The 20,584-nt window shown below is 42.4% G+C and overlaps 1 long non-coding RNA gene across 1 annotated transcript; it reads left to right on the plus strand.

Annotated features, from left to right (window-relative positions):
• Positions 1–7,648: 7,648 nt before the first annotated feature.
• Positions 7,649–9,711, plus strand: LOC119480359. Its single transcript, XR_005204893.1, has 3 exons — positions 7,649–7,728; positions 9,123–9,222; positions 9,390–9,711. It is a non-coding gene; the product is annotated as an uncharacterized LOC119480359 (long non-coding RNA).
• The last annotated feature ends 10,873 nt before the right edge of the window (positions 9,712–20,584 follow it).

Below are 20,584 nucleotides of genomic sequence, written 5' to 3' on the forward strand. Positions count from 1 at the left end.
CCCTAAACTAGTGTGAGTGGGCTCTAACAAGGCCAGCCCAACATCTGTACTGATTTCCAACTAATCCTGTTTTGATAGGTCATACATAGAACCAATCTTTGATTTGACCTGATAGATCCTTTCTCTTTCTGTGTAGCCAGAGGCTGATGTGTCCAAGCATTTTACACAGCGCCTCTCCGCTTCTGCGTAATGCAGCCACCGGAGGCTTCCTCTCAGCCTTTACAGACAGAGTGATCAAATCTCAATCAGATCTCTATGTGGACTGGAGACACATATTAATACCAGGTTTAAATGTAAAGATGCATTTTAATGTAAAGTCTAAAGGACATCATCCACAGCATCAGGGTCAACCCCACCCTTTCTATTATGGTAGTTCCGTGCTCACATCATATCGTATGGAAGGGAAAGATTCCCATGGTTACGTGGATGTGAGCGTTCATGACCTGAGACTGCAGAGTCGGTTCAACTTGCATGTGTATGTACAGTGGTAGCACCTGAATGTGTGGCAAGACTCAAACAGAGAGTTTGCACACTGTATTAAAAGCTCTAAGCAAGTTTAATTGTGCAACATTTCAATCTTTAGGAATTATCAAATCACAATCACAAAGCAGAACAAGTAATATATATACATATATATATAGACACTAACACATTCATCACTCAGGGGATGGTGATCTACATGATTGAGAAACAGTCTGCTCTCCAGTTGTCCAATCAGAGCTGAGATGAACAACGCTGTCTGACACTCCCACACAGAGGACGGAGTATACCTCTCTGAAAAGGAATTAGGAGGATTAAGATCAATAAACAAGACTATATTAAATATAAGATTAAAAATATATATATTATATATTAATATCTAAATATTGTATATTTGTGACATCACAAATGGACAGAAATCCTAACGGCTTGTTTCAAACGCACAATTTCTGAATACGGGCTGTGTGTATTTCTCCGTATATTGAGCGCTTCGATACTTTCACAGTATTTATATAGATATATAAAAGACATGAAAATCTCACTTTTTACAATATGGGACCTTTAAGACATCAGGGTATAACACATGCGCAGTGTAACTGATGACGCGTTGATGACGCATGACCCCGCCTTCTTCCTCCTTCCTTCTGAGAGCAGAGAGATACGTGTGTGGATGTGTGTGCGGGAGCTGCTGTCCGTCCGCGGTGAGAAAGAACAAAGCGGTAGATGACGGGATGACAGACAACGTAGTGTAACGTTATACAGACATAACAAGGCTGCTGAATGAGAGAGGCATCCGCCGATACATTACACAGAAACACACCGTGTTAATAACAAGCCGACCACCTCAGCTGGGAGCTGCGATCTGTTTTTAAAGTCACGCACCTCGGCGGAGGTCTGCGCTCTCCGGGTGCCATTCTAGTTCTTATTGTATTCTTTCTTGTGGAAGTCAATAAAGAGATGTTTAAAAAAAAAAGTCACATTTACAGTTGTTCATGTTTGTAAATTAGAAAAGAAGGAGACTTTGGCAGGAAAGCTAATGTGGGTTGTTGTGTTGTGTAGCAGGCTGCTCTTTATATGATACAACAGCTTTATGCAAGATTGGAATGGCTGTATCAAAACAAGGTGGATGAAACCTGGACGGGTTCTGGTTTGGATGAAACCTGGTAAGCCTGTTCTTGCTGCTCACCACCATTGTGTTGCTGCTGCACTTTAAACACACTGACACTTAAAACTCTACCTGTGTACCCATGTGTGTGTGTGTGTGTGTGTGTGTGTGTGTGTGTGTGTGTGTGTGTGAGATGGGGGGGGGGGGTTAAAGAGAAATGGAGAAAAAGGGCCGGTTGTCATAGCAACTCTGTTTTTCAAGGAGAGTCAACCATTCATTTCCACACTGAAGACTGCAAGGGAACACTTAACTCTGTTCTTCGCCTAAGGATACTACTTTAAAAGTCCCCCACCCCCCTTCCCTCGTCCTGTCTCTCTACCTTGCTCGCCCTCACTGAAGTGTCAATCTGAAGTGAAACATTCCGGCTTTCGGCTGCCACTCCAGTTCGCCCGCTCTTTTCTTCTCTTTCTGTTTCTCTCTCTCCTGCTCAGCTCCTACCTCTCTCGCTCATTCCGTCTTTCTATTATTGTCTCTCTCTCCTCCCTGTCCCTCCTGCCGTCTCTTTCAATTCAAATCTTTGACATAAGGGAAGTGAAACCTGTGATACCAAAGCAGCACAGTGTCAACTCCGGGTGTATCTCAACATATTCATTGATTATCATATTTTAGATGTAAAAGGGACTGTATGCAAGTTTTTACACATATAAACATCTTCTAATTGTTTTTTATTGTCAATGTGTAAACAGGTTGTAACGTAACCTAAAACCTTTCTGGGTTTCTTCTATCAGCCTGTAGACTGCTTTTAATGTGAAGAACTAGGGACAGATGTTCTGGGAAAATCCAACGGATGTGACATTATGTGCGTTCGCAAGTGCCTTAGCTGTAACTAATGTTCGATTAGAAATGGAGTCCACTAACGCCAACAAACAACCAGCCCCCCCTCCCCCTCCACAACTCAGACTCCAACACAAACTCCACAGAAGCACAAAAAAAACAAAAGCTATATCTATTGAAGCCCGTCTGGCAAAACAGGAATGTGACCGACGTCGGAGGAAAACTAGTGTTGTGGGAGAATAGCAGAGCCAGTGCGAACAGCGTGTGTGTACGTGGGAAGCGAGTGGTGAAGCAAGAGTGAGAGCAGCGGCAAAAAGAGCGAGCAGCGGAGCAGAAGAGAGTTAGTTTAGGTCTGAGAATATCAGTGAATGTTGCAAAAATGCTGCAGCTCCTCCAGACCAACAGAGGTTTCCCGTGTCTTGTTTCCTGCTGCTGAGTGGAGTGACAGAGAGAGTAAAACCTGATCCACACCAGGAACGTCAGGAGAGAGTTGCGGCTGCGTTACCTGTTGTTTTTTATTTCGGCGTCCGTGTTAACAGGTTAGAGCAGCCACACTGCCCACAAGGGAATAGAGGTCTCGCCTATTTTGGACGCGTGCCGCGCGCTTCACAGCAACAACAGACAGTGAAAGTGATCTATTGACAGTATATTGACATCATACCAGCAAAATTACTACAGTTTTGATGTCTCTTTCTGTAGAATATGTTAGGGACTCAAAAAAAAGTAAAAAAAGTAAAGACATTTTTAAATCAACACTTCCTGCTTTCATTTCAAAATAAAAGCCCTCAAGCGTTTTTTCTGTTGACAGAATTCCTTCATTTGTTAACACGAGGCTTTTATTCTGAAATATGTGCCGGACAGTGTTGTAGAACATGCAGTGACTTGGAGAGCTCCATGAATGGATATAGTACGGAGTTTTAATTGTGGATTATTACTATTATTTACAAATTACCACACGTTTCTTAACCTGTCTCTGTCTAAAATAAATATAAATGACATTTATAATGAAATGAAATGGCCATTAAAAGTCAAACTCTATGTGGAAAGAAAGGGCTGACAGCAGCAGCTGACACGCAGCTGATACGCAGCTAAAACTGCGGTGTCTCCCCTGGTCCTTCTGACCATGGTCGAGAGACTGAAGCAGGAAAAGTTAACTCTAGGATCAACACATCGATTCATGGAGGGACCTTTGTTTGGTCAGCTAACATTACTGCCAAGCAGGTGAAATATATAGTGATGTTGTGTTTAGCTGCTAATGATGCTAACATTAATCACATGATGCCTTTCAATCATGATCAGTCGGTAGTGCAAGCACAAATGCGAACAACAGGAGTCACTGTTCCCTTTAATTACTACTTGTATTAATCCAAACCACCATGTCCTGCGTTGTGAACACATGCTGCATCATAACTACTGTACCGTGTGTGTTTCACCTCTCACTGTGAGATGCTCAGATTTCATTCAGCCCAGGTTTGAGGAGAACAGAGAAAAGTACTATTGATGTGACTGATGAATGTGCCGAGCCTCCTGTCAGGGTCAGCGACAGAGCTCATCTGACAGGGAGCCATTTGATTCCCCACTGAGAGGGACATTATCATGATGATGGAACTACACCTGGTCATTAGCTGCACAACCTGACAGATGAATGGAGCTGGCTCTGCCCTTCATGGCCACACTGGCATGGTTTTCAAAATGGAGCTGAGTGACTTGGTAGTTGCTGACTGGAGCATCAAGTGCTGTGGACGTATGAGGCAGCTACCTCGTCCCATCCAGGATTTCCAAGCTTTGAGAGCTTTATTGCCCGTGGCACTCCCGACATCGGAACTCACAGCAGGCCTTCGCAGAAAAGGTGTACTGGCTGTGGATGCCACAGAGGGTTTCCTTGAGCTCACTGAGGAGAGGGACTGATTTTACACTGTCCACAGCTGACAACTCTGCTGCTTAAGGTTGGCTGCAATGCAACCCAACACCCAACATGACAACTGCATTGTCACAGCCGAAGCCAACTATCTTTGGTGATGGAACCAAAGCCAAACCTGGAACCCCATTTGTCTTCGGGGTTTATAAAAAAAAATGTGGTTGCGCTGTGTTTAAGGTACATGTCTGAACATATATGTTCTATCTCTGCTAGGGATGCACCGATACCGATACCGGTATCGGGTATCGGGTCCGATACTGTGCTCATTAACTCGTACTCATACTCGCAAAACGGCTCCGATACAACGGCACCGATACCACTGTACGATGGTGTGCCCGACCCCGCTGGGCTGCGATCCCACCTCCGCCGGTGCGTACCGGCCCTCACTTTCATTGCGCCACAGGGTTTTGCTTGCACCCTCTGCTCTGACTTGCAGGTGCATTGAACTCCTTGGTCCGTTTTTCAAGACGGGCCGCTTGGGTTGCCGACATCGCCGCAGACCCCTGACGCCTTTACGTGGGCCAAGCCCCAATCTGACGGCCTGACGCAGTTCGGACGTTCTGAAGACAGTCCGCCCCGGTCGACAGTCGCACCGGGAGCAGGGGGCCGTTGTCCACGGTGTGGCGAGGTCCGACGGGGAGCGCTGTAAAGCTGCGGCCGCAAGCCACCTTCACCTCCAGCATTTCCAAGTCGACCTAGAGCCGGTCGCGGCGCACCGCCTCGTATGAGGGACTCCCCAGCCTGCCGTGTGTCGCTCACACCCTCCAGCTGGCTGTTAACGAGGGTCTTTTGGCACAGAGAAGTACTGGTATCGGTACTCGGTATTGGCAATACCCAAATCTAAGTACTTGTACTTGTACTCGTTCTGAAGAAATGTGCTATCGGTGCATCCCTACTCTCTGCACAAAGCAAACAGCAGCAGATTATTAGCACTGAGACATTTCACCTGTGCCACAGTTCACCCGTAACACTCATCAAAACTGGGTTTGTTTACAGTGGAGATGCATTTAATGTCAGTGGTCCAAAAATGAAAACATAATGAGGTGTACACACACACACACACACAGACACACACGCATGCACAGAGCTGAGCAGACGTGGAGATGCAAGCTGTCACTAACAAAAGCAGCTACATACTCCTATAATTGGATTTCATTGTGCTTGCCTGAAGATCTTTAGTATGTTTCTGTGATATTGTCCCTATTGTTACCTTCCGACAAAAGATCAGCTGCTCCAACTTATGCTTGTCTCTATATCATTGTTATGCCAAGGCTCTTGGACACACAGGAGCAGTTTTTTCTCACAAACGCTCTGAGCCTATGTTCTCATCCTTATTAAATGTTATATTTTACAACATGACTTTTTATAGCTTTTCGCAGTCATTACTTCGCTTATGATTCCATTTGACTTACTGTATTAATTGGCTTATAGAAATTTAAATAAAGATGATTTGTGTGTTGTAAACATTTATTAGATTTAGTTGAGCTACTTCCTGGTTCAGAGTTGACCTACCATTCTTACATAGTTCTGAACTAATTCAAGTCAAATGAATGGACATTTTGGTGACATCACTTTCTGCTGCACGTTTATAAAGCTGGTTTGAATAATTAGGCCAAACTAAGGATTCATATAAAACCTAAGTAAGTTACTTATGTTTCCCTCCACAAACCCTTGTAAAGATGTTTCAATCAATGAAGCTTGGTCTTCAGACCTCACCCATGACAGACTTTTTTGTATAATTTGCTTAATACGTTTTGAAGGAAATGCAATTGCGGCTTGGATTATGTTCAGTTGTGTTTTTTTGTTTTTTTTCAAAGATGGTTGACATCCTTATGCTGCACAGAAGTCATACGGAGGACGTCAGGTGGATAGGTGTACAAAGGGGGCCATGCCATTGTTCCTACGGCCCAATATTGCAAACAAAAGCACATGGTTAATTATTATGCAAAATGACATCATCGGACATTCCAGGTGGCAACAGTTTGTTTTTTTTGGTACCGCCCTACTCTCCCTCTGGTTGGCTTACCCTGATATTCTTACACTAAACCTAACTATTCTCACTCCTCATGCCTAAACCTAACCAACCTAACCAACGAAGGCATTCAAGGCAAGGAGACGGGAAGGTCCGATGATGTTGTTCTGCATGATAATTAGCCATGTGCTCCCATTTGTAACATGGAGAGTATGTATTTTCGGAGCAATGGGCTGTCGGAACAATGGCAAGTCCCCGTACAGAGGACAGGACTTTGACATTGGATACCTGGGTTCATGTGCTATGTATCAGATGTTGTTTTGGGTGGAAAACAAAAAGGGTGATTTATTAACACAGTTCTTCAAATAATCACAAAGGTTCACAAAAAAAAGTGGGGGAGGATGGGACCAGGTGGTTGAGCCAAATAAACAGAAGTAGAAGAACAGAACAGAGGAAAAAATAACTAGGCCGAGCTAATTACTTTCTATCTATCTAGTATTAGGGCCAAATTGAGGGGAAAAAATCTGAGATTTCGAGAATAAAGTCATAACTTTACGAGAAAAAAAGTTGTAATATTATGAGAATAAAGTCATAACATTACAGGAAAAAAATCGTAATATTATGAGAATAAAGACATAACTTTTAAAGAAAAAAAGTCATAATGTTACGAGAATGAAGTCATGACTTTGCAGGAAAAAAGTCATAATATTACGAGAATAAAGTCATAACTTTACGAGAAAGAAAGTCATAACATTACGGGAATAAAGTCATAATTGTATGAGGAAAAAAGTCGTAATATTGTAAAAATAAAGTCCTAACTTTACAAGAAAAAAAGTCGTAATATTACGAGAAAAAAGTCATAACTTTACAAGAAAAAAAGTCTTAATATTACGAAAATAAAGACATAACTTTATGAGAAAAAAAGTCGTAACATTACGAGAATAAAGTCATAACTTTACAAGAAAAAAAAGTCTGGTTTGGTTAAGTTTGGTTTGGCAATTAAAGTATAACATGGAGTTTTTAACCACTATTAGCGCTATGGAGCAGACCCATAACTGTTGTATGTGTTATGGTGGGGAGCAGATTGCTGCTGACAGTTTCACGCTATTCCACTGATTGACAATTGGTGCTGGGAACGTGCCAAAAAACCTAGCTGTGCCAGCAAAAGATGGAGAGAAAGGGGAGTTTGAACCAGCAACGGTCGTAGTTGACGTTAACTTCACTGACTATCGACTCACGGGACAAAATAAGTCAACTGAATGAAAATTGTTTGTTTACAAGAAAATAACTTTTTTAAATCATATTTCTACCCACTGCAGCTTTAAATGTAACTGAATGTCTGGTGTGTGTTTCCTGTACAGGATGGAACAAGATGCTCTCATCCACTTTTACAGACACCAACAAAAAAACCTGGACAAGGTGATGCCAGCTGCTTTCAAATAATAATGTTTGATTTATTTGGCAGGCTAACAACAGTAGCCCGGAGGTAGTCCTTCTCCCTGACCAACTTCTCTTGGTGGAACCCAAGGCGCTCCCATGGCAGATGGAATATATAATCCCTCCAGCGTGTTCTGGGTCTGCCCCGGGGGTCTCCTCAAAGTTGGACATCTTGGGAAAACCTTGACAGGAAAGTGTCCAGAGGTTACCTGGCGGGTGAGATGAAACAGAGAGGCGACTGTTCGTTCTAAACAACAACGGTGGCTCCTGAAGAGGTTAACATAGATGCTACAATGTCATCAGTTCTATCAGATCTGGAGAGGATTTCTTCATTGAAAGAAGAGCAAAGAACGGCACTGAAGGCTTTTCTCAATGGAAAAGATGATTTCTCCCAACTGGTTTTGTCAAGAGTTGATTGACATCCAATCACCTGCCAAGTCTTTTTTGAAAGTGCCTGCCCTTTTTCCAAACAGTTTCCAATGACGGCTTCTCAAATGGTTCTGTGTAACAAACCATCTGGTGGGTCAGGTTAGTCCAAAGGGTCTCCTGATCCAGCCCGTTCTCATCCCCAGGACCTTAAATACCAAGGCTTTGTCGGCATTCAGCATTTTTAAATCATATTTGCTCCATTTCTATACACTGCGGCTTTAACTACAATATAAACCCATCCAAGGCAGCAGTAGACGCTCCGAGAAAGTGTGCCGGAAGTGTGGTGACGTAGTTTAAACAGCGAAAGAGACAATCATTTGTTCTTTCATTTCTCGTGTTCACAACGTTCAGTGTCGTTTTCACTGTACAAACATAGTCATTTTAGGCCCAACCATGTAGTTCTTTCCTAAACCTGTAAAGTGATGCTAAGGGTAACTATAGTGGTTTTGATGCCGAAAGTAAAGTGAAGCTAAGGGGCGTGACAAAGCGGCGGTATGTGACGAGTTGGGATGAGAACGTGTTGCCTGATCAGATGCTGAACTAACTCAACTGGCTCATTTCAACATAAAGAAGTAGCAGTTCTACTCCAAGCACAGGGGTTTAATCTGCGTTTTGGTTGAACATTGATTTGTTGGAGGCTTGGAATGTAAAACACCTGCATAATTGTGGATATTGCAATAATCCGCCTGTCAATTTAAAGCAGAAGCATTGTCAAACTGTAATTTTGGTTAAGAGTTACTGGTTGGTTTGGCAAATGTACGTCTGGTTAACTTCCCTGAGCCTAAACTCTAATGCTCCCTTGAACTCCTGTTACTCGGGACAGCAACTTGCTGCCAACCAAAAGAGAAACATCATTGGCCATTCTTGCATTTTCCATCAGAGTATTTTAGTTTCTTAGGAGGAAAAATGATGTAATTATGTGTCTGTGCCTCTGTGGATACTTACAGAATAACCAGTGCCACAACCATTACTTCTACTACCAATATGAATGCTGCTGCTGTCATCACTACTGCTCACACATCAACAATCAAACAAGCATCATTATTCGTAAGTAATGTCTTTGCTTAACTTTCGTCCCTTTTCCTCATCTTCATGTTTGTTTCAATCAGTTGTTTTGAATCTGACTAAATCCACGGCTGCATAGAGCCTGCTCTACGGTTTCTGCTTTTGTTTACAAGCCTTATGTTCCTGTTACCAATCCTTCCCTTCCTTAGGGGGGCTTGAGGCAGCCGTGTGCTAGATTGATAGTTCAACATGTCTTGATGGAAAAGAAAACTCTTCTCAATTAAGTTTATTGATCAACTTACAACCCAAACTGTCCGTTGTAATCATCCAACGCCAGTTTGGAGCCTGACTTCCTGTTTCAACTGTGACCTACAATATAAGAAACGGGGCTGCCAAATTTCACCAACAGTCCGCAGTGAGATTTACGTGTTTTGGCAGCGGCAGCCCCTCAGCCCAACCCAGTTTCCTGTAATTGTACATGCTGTTTGTAATAGAACAGCACAAGTAGGAATGAAAACAATCTGATAAAATAAGACAAATTCAGACAAATAAAATAAATGAATTATTCATAAAATGTCAATGAATACAGAGCAGACTGCAGCCTCGCTTGTGAAGAGTGAAAGTGAAGTATGACTTGAATTTGAAAGGATAGGATAGCCCCTTGAGATGTAGCATCTCATTTTCGAGGGTGTCCTATAGACACAAATAGAAAAACACATACAGACAAAACAGCATTACATAACAAACATACACAGCAAATACACAGATCCAGACAGCTCGCTCACCATCTCCCACCCAGACCCCCATCAGCCCTCTGTTGTTATACAAGAAAAATTGGATACAATGACCAGATTTTAAATCATCATCAGCATAAAGAACAATTTAAGCATTTTGTCTTCAGTTTCTACGTAGCACAAATAAACTGAGGATCATAAGTACACACAAATTAAAAACATGAACAGGTTGTTTTAAGATGAGAAAAAAAAGATGTCCTGAAGCAGCGGAAAGATGTAACAGATTATTCCGGTCTGATGGAGCTTTGTATTGGAATGACCTGCGTCCAACTTCTTTGAAAATTTGTGGGATAAAGAAAAAGGGATGTTGCATTTATGTCTGAGTGGATATGAAGATCTACATGGAACAAAAAAACTATTTAAAATAGGAAGGACAATTAAAATAAACACATCTGAAAATTAACTGAAAGTAGTGAAATTGCCTTCTAGATTTAGGCTGCAACCAATTAAGTGATTCATACATGAAACAATGGTGAGTTCTATACGGACACCTCAAGACAAATCTACAAAGAGAATTATATACAACATTCAGGGGCCTAAGATAAGTGTCAGAGGTGTTTTGATAGTCAATGTCAGCATAATCAATAATAGGTAGTATCAACTGAGATATTATTCTTTTTCTGACTTGAAATGTAAAACAATGAATTGAGCGATAAAGTAAACTCAGACAACCATATGTTATTTTTATAGTAAAATCAATGTGGGGCTTGAAGGAGAGTTCATGGTTAAATCCAAAGTCCAAGATATTTGAATGAATCAACTTTCTCAAGGAGCGACCCATCATCAAAATGAATATGCAAATCCAAGTAATATGAACTTACGTACTTCTCCGAACACTGACAATTAAAGTGTCTTGGTGAACAGTTGATATAAGCTCCCCGTTTCATGCTAAAGATGAAACAGTACTGCTTTTCAATACCAGTTGATAGTTGATCATAAGCGTGCAGATTACCGCAGTTCTCCAGGATTTACTGCTTATTGTCAAAATAAAGCCTTCTTTGTTATTCACATCACATTTCCCTGCTACAGTTCTCCGGATTCACTTTATCCTCATATCCTATTAATCACCAGCGGCGCATTAACAACTTGAATTATTAGTATTTAAAAACGCAATCATTCAACCACATTTCGAGAGGCTTTCATTGGAACCCGCAACTCATTGAACAACTATGGAACTTTCTGTTTAAGGTTCTGGAAAATAGCAGCCGACCGTTTGACTGCTTCTAAATGGAAATTGGGGTATTTGCTCTCCTCGTGGTGATGAATGATCTACTGTTGGCTACTGATTAGAGGAAGTGCTCGGTTTTAGTTCTTTTTAAAGCTCAAAATAATTTTTGATTCATTGCCATGAACTAATTAAGAGAGAAAAAAAAGCATCATTCATTACATTTCATCTAGAATGTATGGCTCCAACTTTTAATTCAAATGGCTGCATGCCCTACAGCCAATGTGAGCCTACAGTCCTGTCAGTCACTGTTGCTGCAGTCAAACCTGCCTGTTGTGCACCGCTGCCCAGAGGGAAGCTAGAATGAAGCGAGCCAGCATAACAACTCTCATCAACATCCCAGTACAGTAATGCACTCTTCAACAGTGAGTGAACAGACAAAGACTTACAGGATTACACCCTAAAACTCTGACACACGTCTCTGATCCCGATCAAACGTCGTGGTGTCAGCAGGTGTAACTTCATTTCTTGGACTTCAAGCAAGCAAGAGCCGTGCACCTCGTGTTCCGGCATTTCAATCCCTTTTGCCTAAACTTCATTAAATGTTTTGCTTTGCTTTGCTAGTGGAGGCTGGTCCAGAGAGGCAGAGGAGGTTCCTCCTCCTCCATTTTTGAGAGGCAAGAGGGATAAAAAAGAGCTATTCATGTCACGATCAGAGTGCCTCGGATGATTTCCAGACTGCCATCAGATACCAAGGACTTCTTTTCAAAGTAAGCTGGACAGTCACTGTCTGTCTGTGGTTGAACTAATTGGCTTTTTCTGTCACGTGACACACCAGGAAGTAAGTCAGCGTTGGACTCCGCCAGAAACGCCCCCTTAAATTAAACTTTTATCCACTATTAAGTTACATTTTACAACTCGCCTTTCAAATCTAGCTTGGTTTCAACTGCATGTCTGGATTTTTTTTAATATATATATATATATATGTATATATATATAGTTATTGAGTTTTTTCCCCACTAAGGATAGAACACAATCAATACAGACAGCAATACACATCAATACCCCCCGACGTAAGATAATTGCATGAATAAAGTTAGCATATATGATAACAAAATAACAGACACAATTGTGACAAATACAAGTGAAGAAAATAAATTAAAATTAAAAAAAGGAGAAAGTAAAAACATAATAGAAAAAGAAGAAAGAATATACGTATATACAGTATATATATATATATACATATATATATATATATTCAACTGCATCTTTTAACTGGGCTATGGATTTTAGTCATCAGACATCCCGATTTCCAGCTTTCTGAGAAGTTTGCGAAGCGAACAACTGCAAAGAGCATTAGCGTAACACAGATTTTACTGAGAAACTGTTTCAGTTAGGACTGAACCGGAGAACCCGGAGAACCTGGAGAATCTGGAGAAAACCCAACAGGGAGAACATGCAAACTCCACACAGAAGATGCTCCAACAGAGGACGTCCTCCCTTACCAATCAACAACCAGAATACAATATTGACATCGCGTTGGTCCGATGATTGCCCAATTTCCAAATTTGACCTTCAGTTCTCTACCACTGTAAAGAGAGACGAAGTCCCGCCCTTTCCGGTGGACCACCATGGGACCTCATTTGGGAAAGAATATGTACGGTAGTCAACGGCGAGAGACAAATTATTTTTTGATCCCGTTTGAATTGCACCATGAATCACACGTGTGTCAGTTTAAAAGATCATCTTGCAAGTTGTTGTAAAACTGTTGAAGTATCAGACTGATAATACGTCATTAGAAAGACGACACACCCTAAAGTCACGTATTTGACGTCTCTCTCTCTCTGAAGCTACGATGTGTCTCCGGTCCGTTCTCATTCTCAGGATGTCAAATATCAACACTTTGTCACAGCCGTCGGCGTTCGATACCGCCACGCGAGGTACCCTTTTGCAGCGATATGTGAAACTAATTCCTTCTAATTTGACTAACAAAAAGGTTATCAAGACACTAAACATCTGTATGTTTAATACAAACAAAATATATTTGTCTCTTTTGTTATTGATATATTTTTATACTCTCCTGTGTACTGAAACTATATTAAGTTCTTTTGTATAATGAAAGAGGAAAGTAGAGATAAGTAGCCGACTAGTGTAAATAACATGATGCCGTGGGTTGGTTTTCCTCCTGTCTCCTTTAGTGTCTGCTAAATGGATGTAACCTCCACAGGAACAACAGCAAGATGTCAAACAGAGTAAATACTTAACGGTACAAAACTTTGGTAAATATACTTGCATACTACAGTACTTTGGACGGTAAACCTAAAGCGACTGCAGGCCTGTCTTTAGCTAATTGCTCATGCACTTCAGTTTCCAAATGATTAACAGCATTACAATAATCTCACTCCACACTGTCGACAGTGTGATTGTAGTTGAGTGTGGTTGATTTGATTGAATGCGGTTTGTTGGCCTGTGTGTGCTAATGCATTATAACTGCAATAAGAGTGTCTATTTGTGCATCCACCGGCATTACTGCACCCGTGTGAATGAATATGTGCATGTTTGTGTGATTGAACCCGTCTCGCTCTGATTCGACTTCTCTTCCTGACTGAGAGCCTCTCCATGACTGTGCACTGCTAATTCCGCACAGGGTTGCAGCCCGCCTCGCCGGCAGGAGTGCAGTCACTCGTGCACCGCGCTCTGCCCCCGTGCACTCTGCAGTTAAATCAGCTGTGAGTGCCAGAGTACGAGAGCACAGCGAAACCATCAGCCAAGTGAGGTTCAACATTTCATAGCCAACACTCCACTCCAGAGTAGGGCCCGCTCATGCGGGTGTGTACTGACACCACCCCTTATTCCACCATAAAAACCCATTTAATTGAATCACCCGGCAAATTTAATAATCCTCAGAGGATAATCCGCCAGCTCGCTGTTTGGCTGGCGATTTCCCCTCGCACCATCAGCTTTGATTCTGAATTAAATGGAGTGTTCATCGAGCTAGTCTGCTTTTGTTATTGTCAGACGCTTTGTAGTGAGTGAGTTATTGCTTCGCTCTTTGATATGAATCATCATGCTGAAATGGAGCGAGGTCTTCATCAACACGTTTCTAACTAAATCTGAGTTTGGAAGAAAAGAGAGGCTTCCTTCACTTCACCTTTCCTCGACAACAACAAAGAACTGATGCTGAAATGTGGAGAGTCACATTACAGGCACTTGGATATTGTGCTTTTCAATCAAACGTTAAAGATGCAACATGATGGTTTTAACCATCAAGGTATCACTATCACTGATACCGTCAACAATTAAGATACAACTGGAAAGATTAATAGTTAGTGATGGTGTTTAGTCCTAGACACAATGGCTTCACTTCATCTTCACTTCATCTTCAACAGCTTATCCGGGGTCGGGTCTCAGGGGCAACAGCTCCAGCAGGGGACCCCAAACTTCCCTTTCCCGGGCCACATTAACCAGCTCTGACTGGGGGATCCCGAGGCGTTCCCAGGCCAGTGTGGAGATATAATCTCTCCATCTAGTCCTGGGTCTTCCCCGTGGCCTCCTCCCAGCTGGTCGTGCCTGGAGCACCTCCTTAGGGAGGCGCCCAGGGGGCATCCTTGCCAGATGCCCGAACCACCTCAGCTGGCTCCTTTCAACACGAAGGAGTAGCGGCTCTACTCCGAGTCCCTCACGGATGACTGAGCTTCTCACCCTATCTCTAAGGGAGGCGCCAGACACCCTCCTGAGAAAACCCATTTCGGCCGCTTGTACCCGCGATCTAGTTCTTTTGGTCATGACCCAGCCCTCATGACCATAGGTGAGAGTAGGAACGAAGACTGACCGGTAGATCGAGAGCTTTGCCTTCCGGCTCAGCTCTCTTTTCGTCACAACGGTGCGGTAAAGCGAATGCAATACCGCCCCCCCGCTGCTCCGATTCTCTGGCCAATCTCACGTTCCATAGTCCCCTCATTCACGAACAAGACCCCGAGGTACTTGAACTCCTTCACTTGGGGTAAGGACTCATTCCCTACCCGGAGTAGGCAATCCACCAATTTCCTGCTGAGAACCATGGCCTCAGATTTAGAGGTACTGATCCTCATCCCGGCCGCTTCACACTCGGCTGCGAACCGATCCAGTGAGTGCTGGAGTTCGCAGGCCGATGATGCTAACAGGACAACATCATCTGCAAAAAGCAGCGATGAGATCCTCAGCCCACCGAACTGCAAACCCTCCCCCCTACGACTACGCCTCGATATCCTGTCCATGAATATCACGAACAGGATTGGTGACAAGGCACGGCCCTGGTGGAGGCCAACCCCCACCGGAAACGAGTCCGACTTACTGCCGAGAACCCGAACACAGTTCTCGCTTCGGGCGTACAAAGATTGGATGGCCTTGAGAAGTGACCCACTCAACCCCATACTCCTGCAGCCCTCCCCCCACAGTATCTCCCGGGGGACCTGTTTTTTTGTATTTAATACAAAAAGTTGTTAGTAAGTGGATCTTGTTTTGTGCCACAAAGCAGTAGGACTTGTATTAAATATAAAGTACCAGTCGTCCTAGCAGCAGTTTTGTTTATTTCTATAATAAATATACCAATATATAAACATCAGTCTGATAAAAATATGTTGATGCCAAAATACAAGTAGCAATTTTAACAGAAATAATTTAGACTGTTGGACATACAAACAGTCATACACAGACATCAGCAACATTGCCCTCAGGCCAGCATCCAGCAACAGGGCAAACAAAGAAATCCACAAAATCCATCTTGCCATCTTGATTGTCATTTCCGGGAATGAAGTGTTGGGTTTTTCCTTTTTTTGGGGAGAGAGGAGGCACACAGACAAAGCTATTTTCTCTCACCGGGTGCCTGTAAATTTCTTGAGTTATGTTCCCCTCTTTGCTGGAGCTTTCTCCGCTGTAAGACAAAAAGCTAATCAAAGGCTGCTGCCTTCGGGGCAGGTAACCCCGGCATGAACTAAAAGAGAGAGCAATATCATTCCATCACTCAGTGTGCCACATGCTCACTCCTCCTCTCTTTCTCTCCCTTACTCTGAGAAAACATTAGTTCTTGTTATATGGAAATTGGAGGGAAATTTCCTTTTAATGGCCTATTAACACGCAGTTTCTCTCGCTTTTTTTCCCCCCAGATTGCTCACTCATACTATCCATCAGGATTTGAGTCGAGGAACATATTTCATTCCTTCTTCAGGAGCTCTGCTGTAACATGCAGTCTTGTATAAGGTTAGGGTTGTTGATTTATCTCGCCATTGTTAGCAGTAATGGATTTAAAGATATTAAAAGTGTCCTGAGGGCGGTGCTTGAGATAAACCTATGGTTAATTAAAACCAGCAGTGTACATCCTCAGGAGAACATGAATGTGGTAGGCAAATTTCATGTAGATCCAGCTATCACATTATGAGATGCTGAGTCTCATGTGCGCTGTTCAAGGTTGTCATAAACATGGCAGTCCTGTAACCCCTGGTCACTATTTGAGGATTTACAGTAATATAGTTATTATTATAGTTATATAGTTATTTCTATTATTTTTTTACTTTCTCCTTTTTTTTCTTTTCTTTTTTTTTTTTTTTATTAAATTGTAATTGTGACTACTGTTATTTTGTTATCATATATGATACGTTTATTCATGTAATTATCTTATGTCGGGGGGGGGGATTAATGCGTATTGCTATCTGTATTGATTGTGTTCTATCCTTTGTGGGGAAAAAAGGGAAAAAAACTCAATATATTGTTTAAAAAATATATAAAATATATAGTTAATATAGACAGTAATAATGTTTTTATTTTATTTTTTATTTAACAAGCTACATTAGCACACCCACAGCCTATGCAATCATGTTAATGTAGGCTACATAACTGTATCTGTCTATAGTATATAGTTTAGGTTAGGTAACTTGATGCCTGCCCTGTTTACATGCTTTTCTTTTCTTTTCGGAGTAAACAGATTTCCTTGTAGGAGCATTGAGCTCTGCTGGTAGAGTAACAAACGTGTTGTAGATTTGGGGTGTTTCTGCACATCCCCTGCTCATCACCCTGTTACTTGAATCCACCGTCCAACACTCCATCCCTTCCTCTTCTTTACATCCCCTCTGCTCCCCCTCCTCTCCCCCAATTCACAAATTAAAAACCCCTCTGGCTGTTCTCCAGCCTTCCCAAATGGGTTGGAGGTGACAAGTAGCCTCCATCAACCCGACACTCACCCCTCCCCTATCTCCACACACACACACACACACACACACACACACGCACACGGTCCCTGTACATGCACAGGCACACACAATGACACGCACACACACTGCGGCTGTCCTCGGTATTGTGTGTGTGTGTGTGATAGCTGGTGTTAAACCGACAGTAAGCCCGTCTTCCTTGCTGGTATACTACCGTCGGCAGCTTGGCCTCAACGGACCTCACCCCACCACAACCCTGCCTGGGGCTAATCCTGGGATACATTCTCACACACACACGCATGCACGCACGCACACACACACTATATTCCTCCTTGTCTTTCTCATTTTTGTCACTACACCTGCTCACACACACTTGCAGTCACACACTATCAAATCACTTCACATTCATTTTTACCTCCACCTCCCTCCCTACAGACACAGACTTACATTCACAACATGACATATACAGACATGTATGTGCACACACACACACACACACACACACACACACACACACACACACACACACCATCCATCTCAATACACAAATATTGACACACGTATACATACACACAGGCACTGAGGATGGCATTGATGACAGTGTTAATGCTCTGTGTGTGACACCAGCCCAGATTGGTATTCAATACCGTCTTGCTATAATACATTACAGTGTGTGTGTGTGTGTGTGTGTGTGTGTGTGTGTGCACTTACCTTCCTAATCAACAGTGGACCTCGGTATCATTACACATTCACACTCGAGGTCGATCCCATATTTACTGATGCTGAAATGGAGTAAACGCGTTCCGCATACTCTAAACCCAGTGAGAAACATCTACTAATGGAAGAGTACGAGGAAGTTCAACATATAATATGTAGAAAAGGTGACACGGCCGTCAGCTGCTGTAAAAAAACAGTGAGAAAAAAATGTGGGAGACGATAGCGGAACGGCTCAATGCATAAGTAACCGAAAAATAGCAGATAACGTTACATTCACTGCTGTTAAAGGGACTCAATGTAAGAATCAGAAATGTCTTGTTAACAGTGACACCTGTGGCCGTTAAGTCAACGAAAGTCAGCGTCCTGTTGCTCGCGCTCGTGCTCGCTCTACATAGACATGAACGAGCGTCGCTCAAAACAGTGGTGGTCTGGAGGAGCTGCAGCAGTTATTTCTGCACAAACGTCCACTGTACATTCACTAGATACTCTCAGAGCTAAACTAACTCTTCTGCAGTGTGGAGTGTGCACGCATGCACGTGAGAGTGGAGCGAAAGAGCGAGAACAAGCACGGTGTGTGAGTGAAGGCAAGCAGACAGAGGAGCAGAGTACAGCAGAGACTCCGGTCCTGGAGACCAAAGCTACGGTCTCCCCCGCGTCCTCCGACCGCGGCCAACACTGTTTAACAGACGGGCTTCACTAGATACAACCAAGAGGTTTTGGTGCTTCACTGTAGTTTGTGTTGGAGTCTGAGTCTGAACAGCGTAGACACACGCGAGCGCGCATGGAACACCGACCCACAATGATTTATACGTGTGATGGTACGTGTCCACAGGGGCGTTTTTTAGCGCGAGGGGACGCAACGCTTCCCAGCATTGGACGCTTGGTGTGCTGTCCCTAGAAACAAGGCACTCGGCACTCCTGATTGGACGAACGCTTTCCCGCCGTTGGCTGCTGCTCCCAGCTTTCAAACCGGAACCAGTCTGGAGGCTCGTTTGGAAACTTTCTTCTCTTATTTCACGTAAATAGTTCATTGAAATGTGTTTCTGAAGACATTTGAGGCGAGAAATAATCCATGCAGCTGATTAATCTGTCTTTAATTTGGATCAACAACCTTTATTTTAAAAGATCCTCGGGAGTTTTGAGAAGCGGCGAGTCGTGTCGGACGCCCGTAATTTGCAAAAAGTAGACGAGCCCTCAACTTAATGCAAATGAGGAGCGGGCGTCGTGACGCCTAGTCTCTCGAATCGCGAGGCCACGCTACCAGAATGCATTGCGCGGCTGCTTACATAGACAATGAATGGGGAGCGTGGAAAGCACGGAGGCTGTGGACACGTACCATCAGAAGTTACAAACAGTCCCTTTAACTGAAACCGTCACAATGATACCATTCAAGGAGTTACTGTCACTTCTTCTTAAAAGTGAGCGGCGGAAGTTAATATATTTACCATGAAGATTAAATACAACCACTAATCCACAATGCTAGAATACAACACTATATATATATATATTTTTTTTTAAATTATAATTATATTTTATTATATTATATAACGATGATTAATACATCATCACAATTGACAATACATGTTGCATACATGCTTACAGTGTACAGTGGAATATGATCATTTACTTCTCTTTACTAATTCCCCCATGTCTTTCTTTTTATCTCCATATCTTGCTCCAGGTCCTGCAGGTTTTTTTTTTTGTGATTTTAAACCTCCATTTTTTTTTCATTGATATTTGCACCTCTGCAAACTATATTTGCTTTTTTAAGTGTGTGCTGTATGCCTACAGGCATCTGACAGTTTGTGAATTCTTTAAAAGACATTAATTAGCACAGCAGGAATTGTGCATGGTCTGCCCCATTACTACCATTATTTATATAGAAAGAAAGAAGGAACGGTGGATGTAGCTTACATGTCAGTGTAGTGGAAATACTTATTTAGTCCATAATGTATTTCAATGTGCACTGCAAGTATACACAGTAACACAATGTATTAATCATTGATATTTCTTTCTCTCCCAGCAGAACAGTGATCCAAGAACAATAAAAGGTCAACAAGCATCGTGGTGTCCTCTCCCTGTTGTTTCATGAATATACTATATAATATAATATACAGTACAATATATAGACATGTATATATACACTATATAATGTACAGTACACTATATAGTTACTGGTCCAGTGAACATTATCAGCAATTTCTAATCAATAATATATTCATCAAACCATCACATGGATGATTATAAAAATAAAAATGAATGATGATCACAATGTTAAAATAACAGTACTTAGATGAACGATGGTATGTATTCAGTTAAGTATGTATTTCTATTAGCCTGCATTAAAATATGGTAATTTAATGCAGGCTAATAAAAATAAGGCAAAATACATACATAAGATCATGGACTAACTGTAAAAAACACACACTGGTTTCTGATTGGAGTAACTGCTGAATGAACAGAGAAGACATCTGGATTAATCAAGCCTGTATGTTAGTTAGCCTGGTCTGGAGCAGGCTAGCTGCACACAGTACATCTCCATGGTA

The sequence above is a fragment of the Sebastes umbrosus genome, chromosome 21 (genome assembly GCF_015220745.1).
Source record: "Sebastes umbrosus isolate fSebUmb1 chromosome 21, fSebUmb1.pri, whole genome shotgun sequence".
Lineage (NCBI taxonomy): Eukaryota > Metazoa > Chordata > Actinopteri > Perciformes > Sebastidae > Sebastes > Sebastes umbrosus.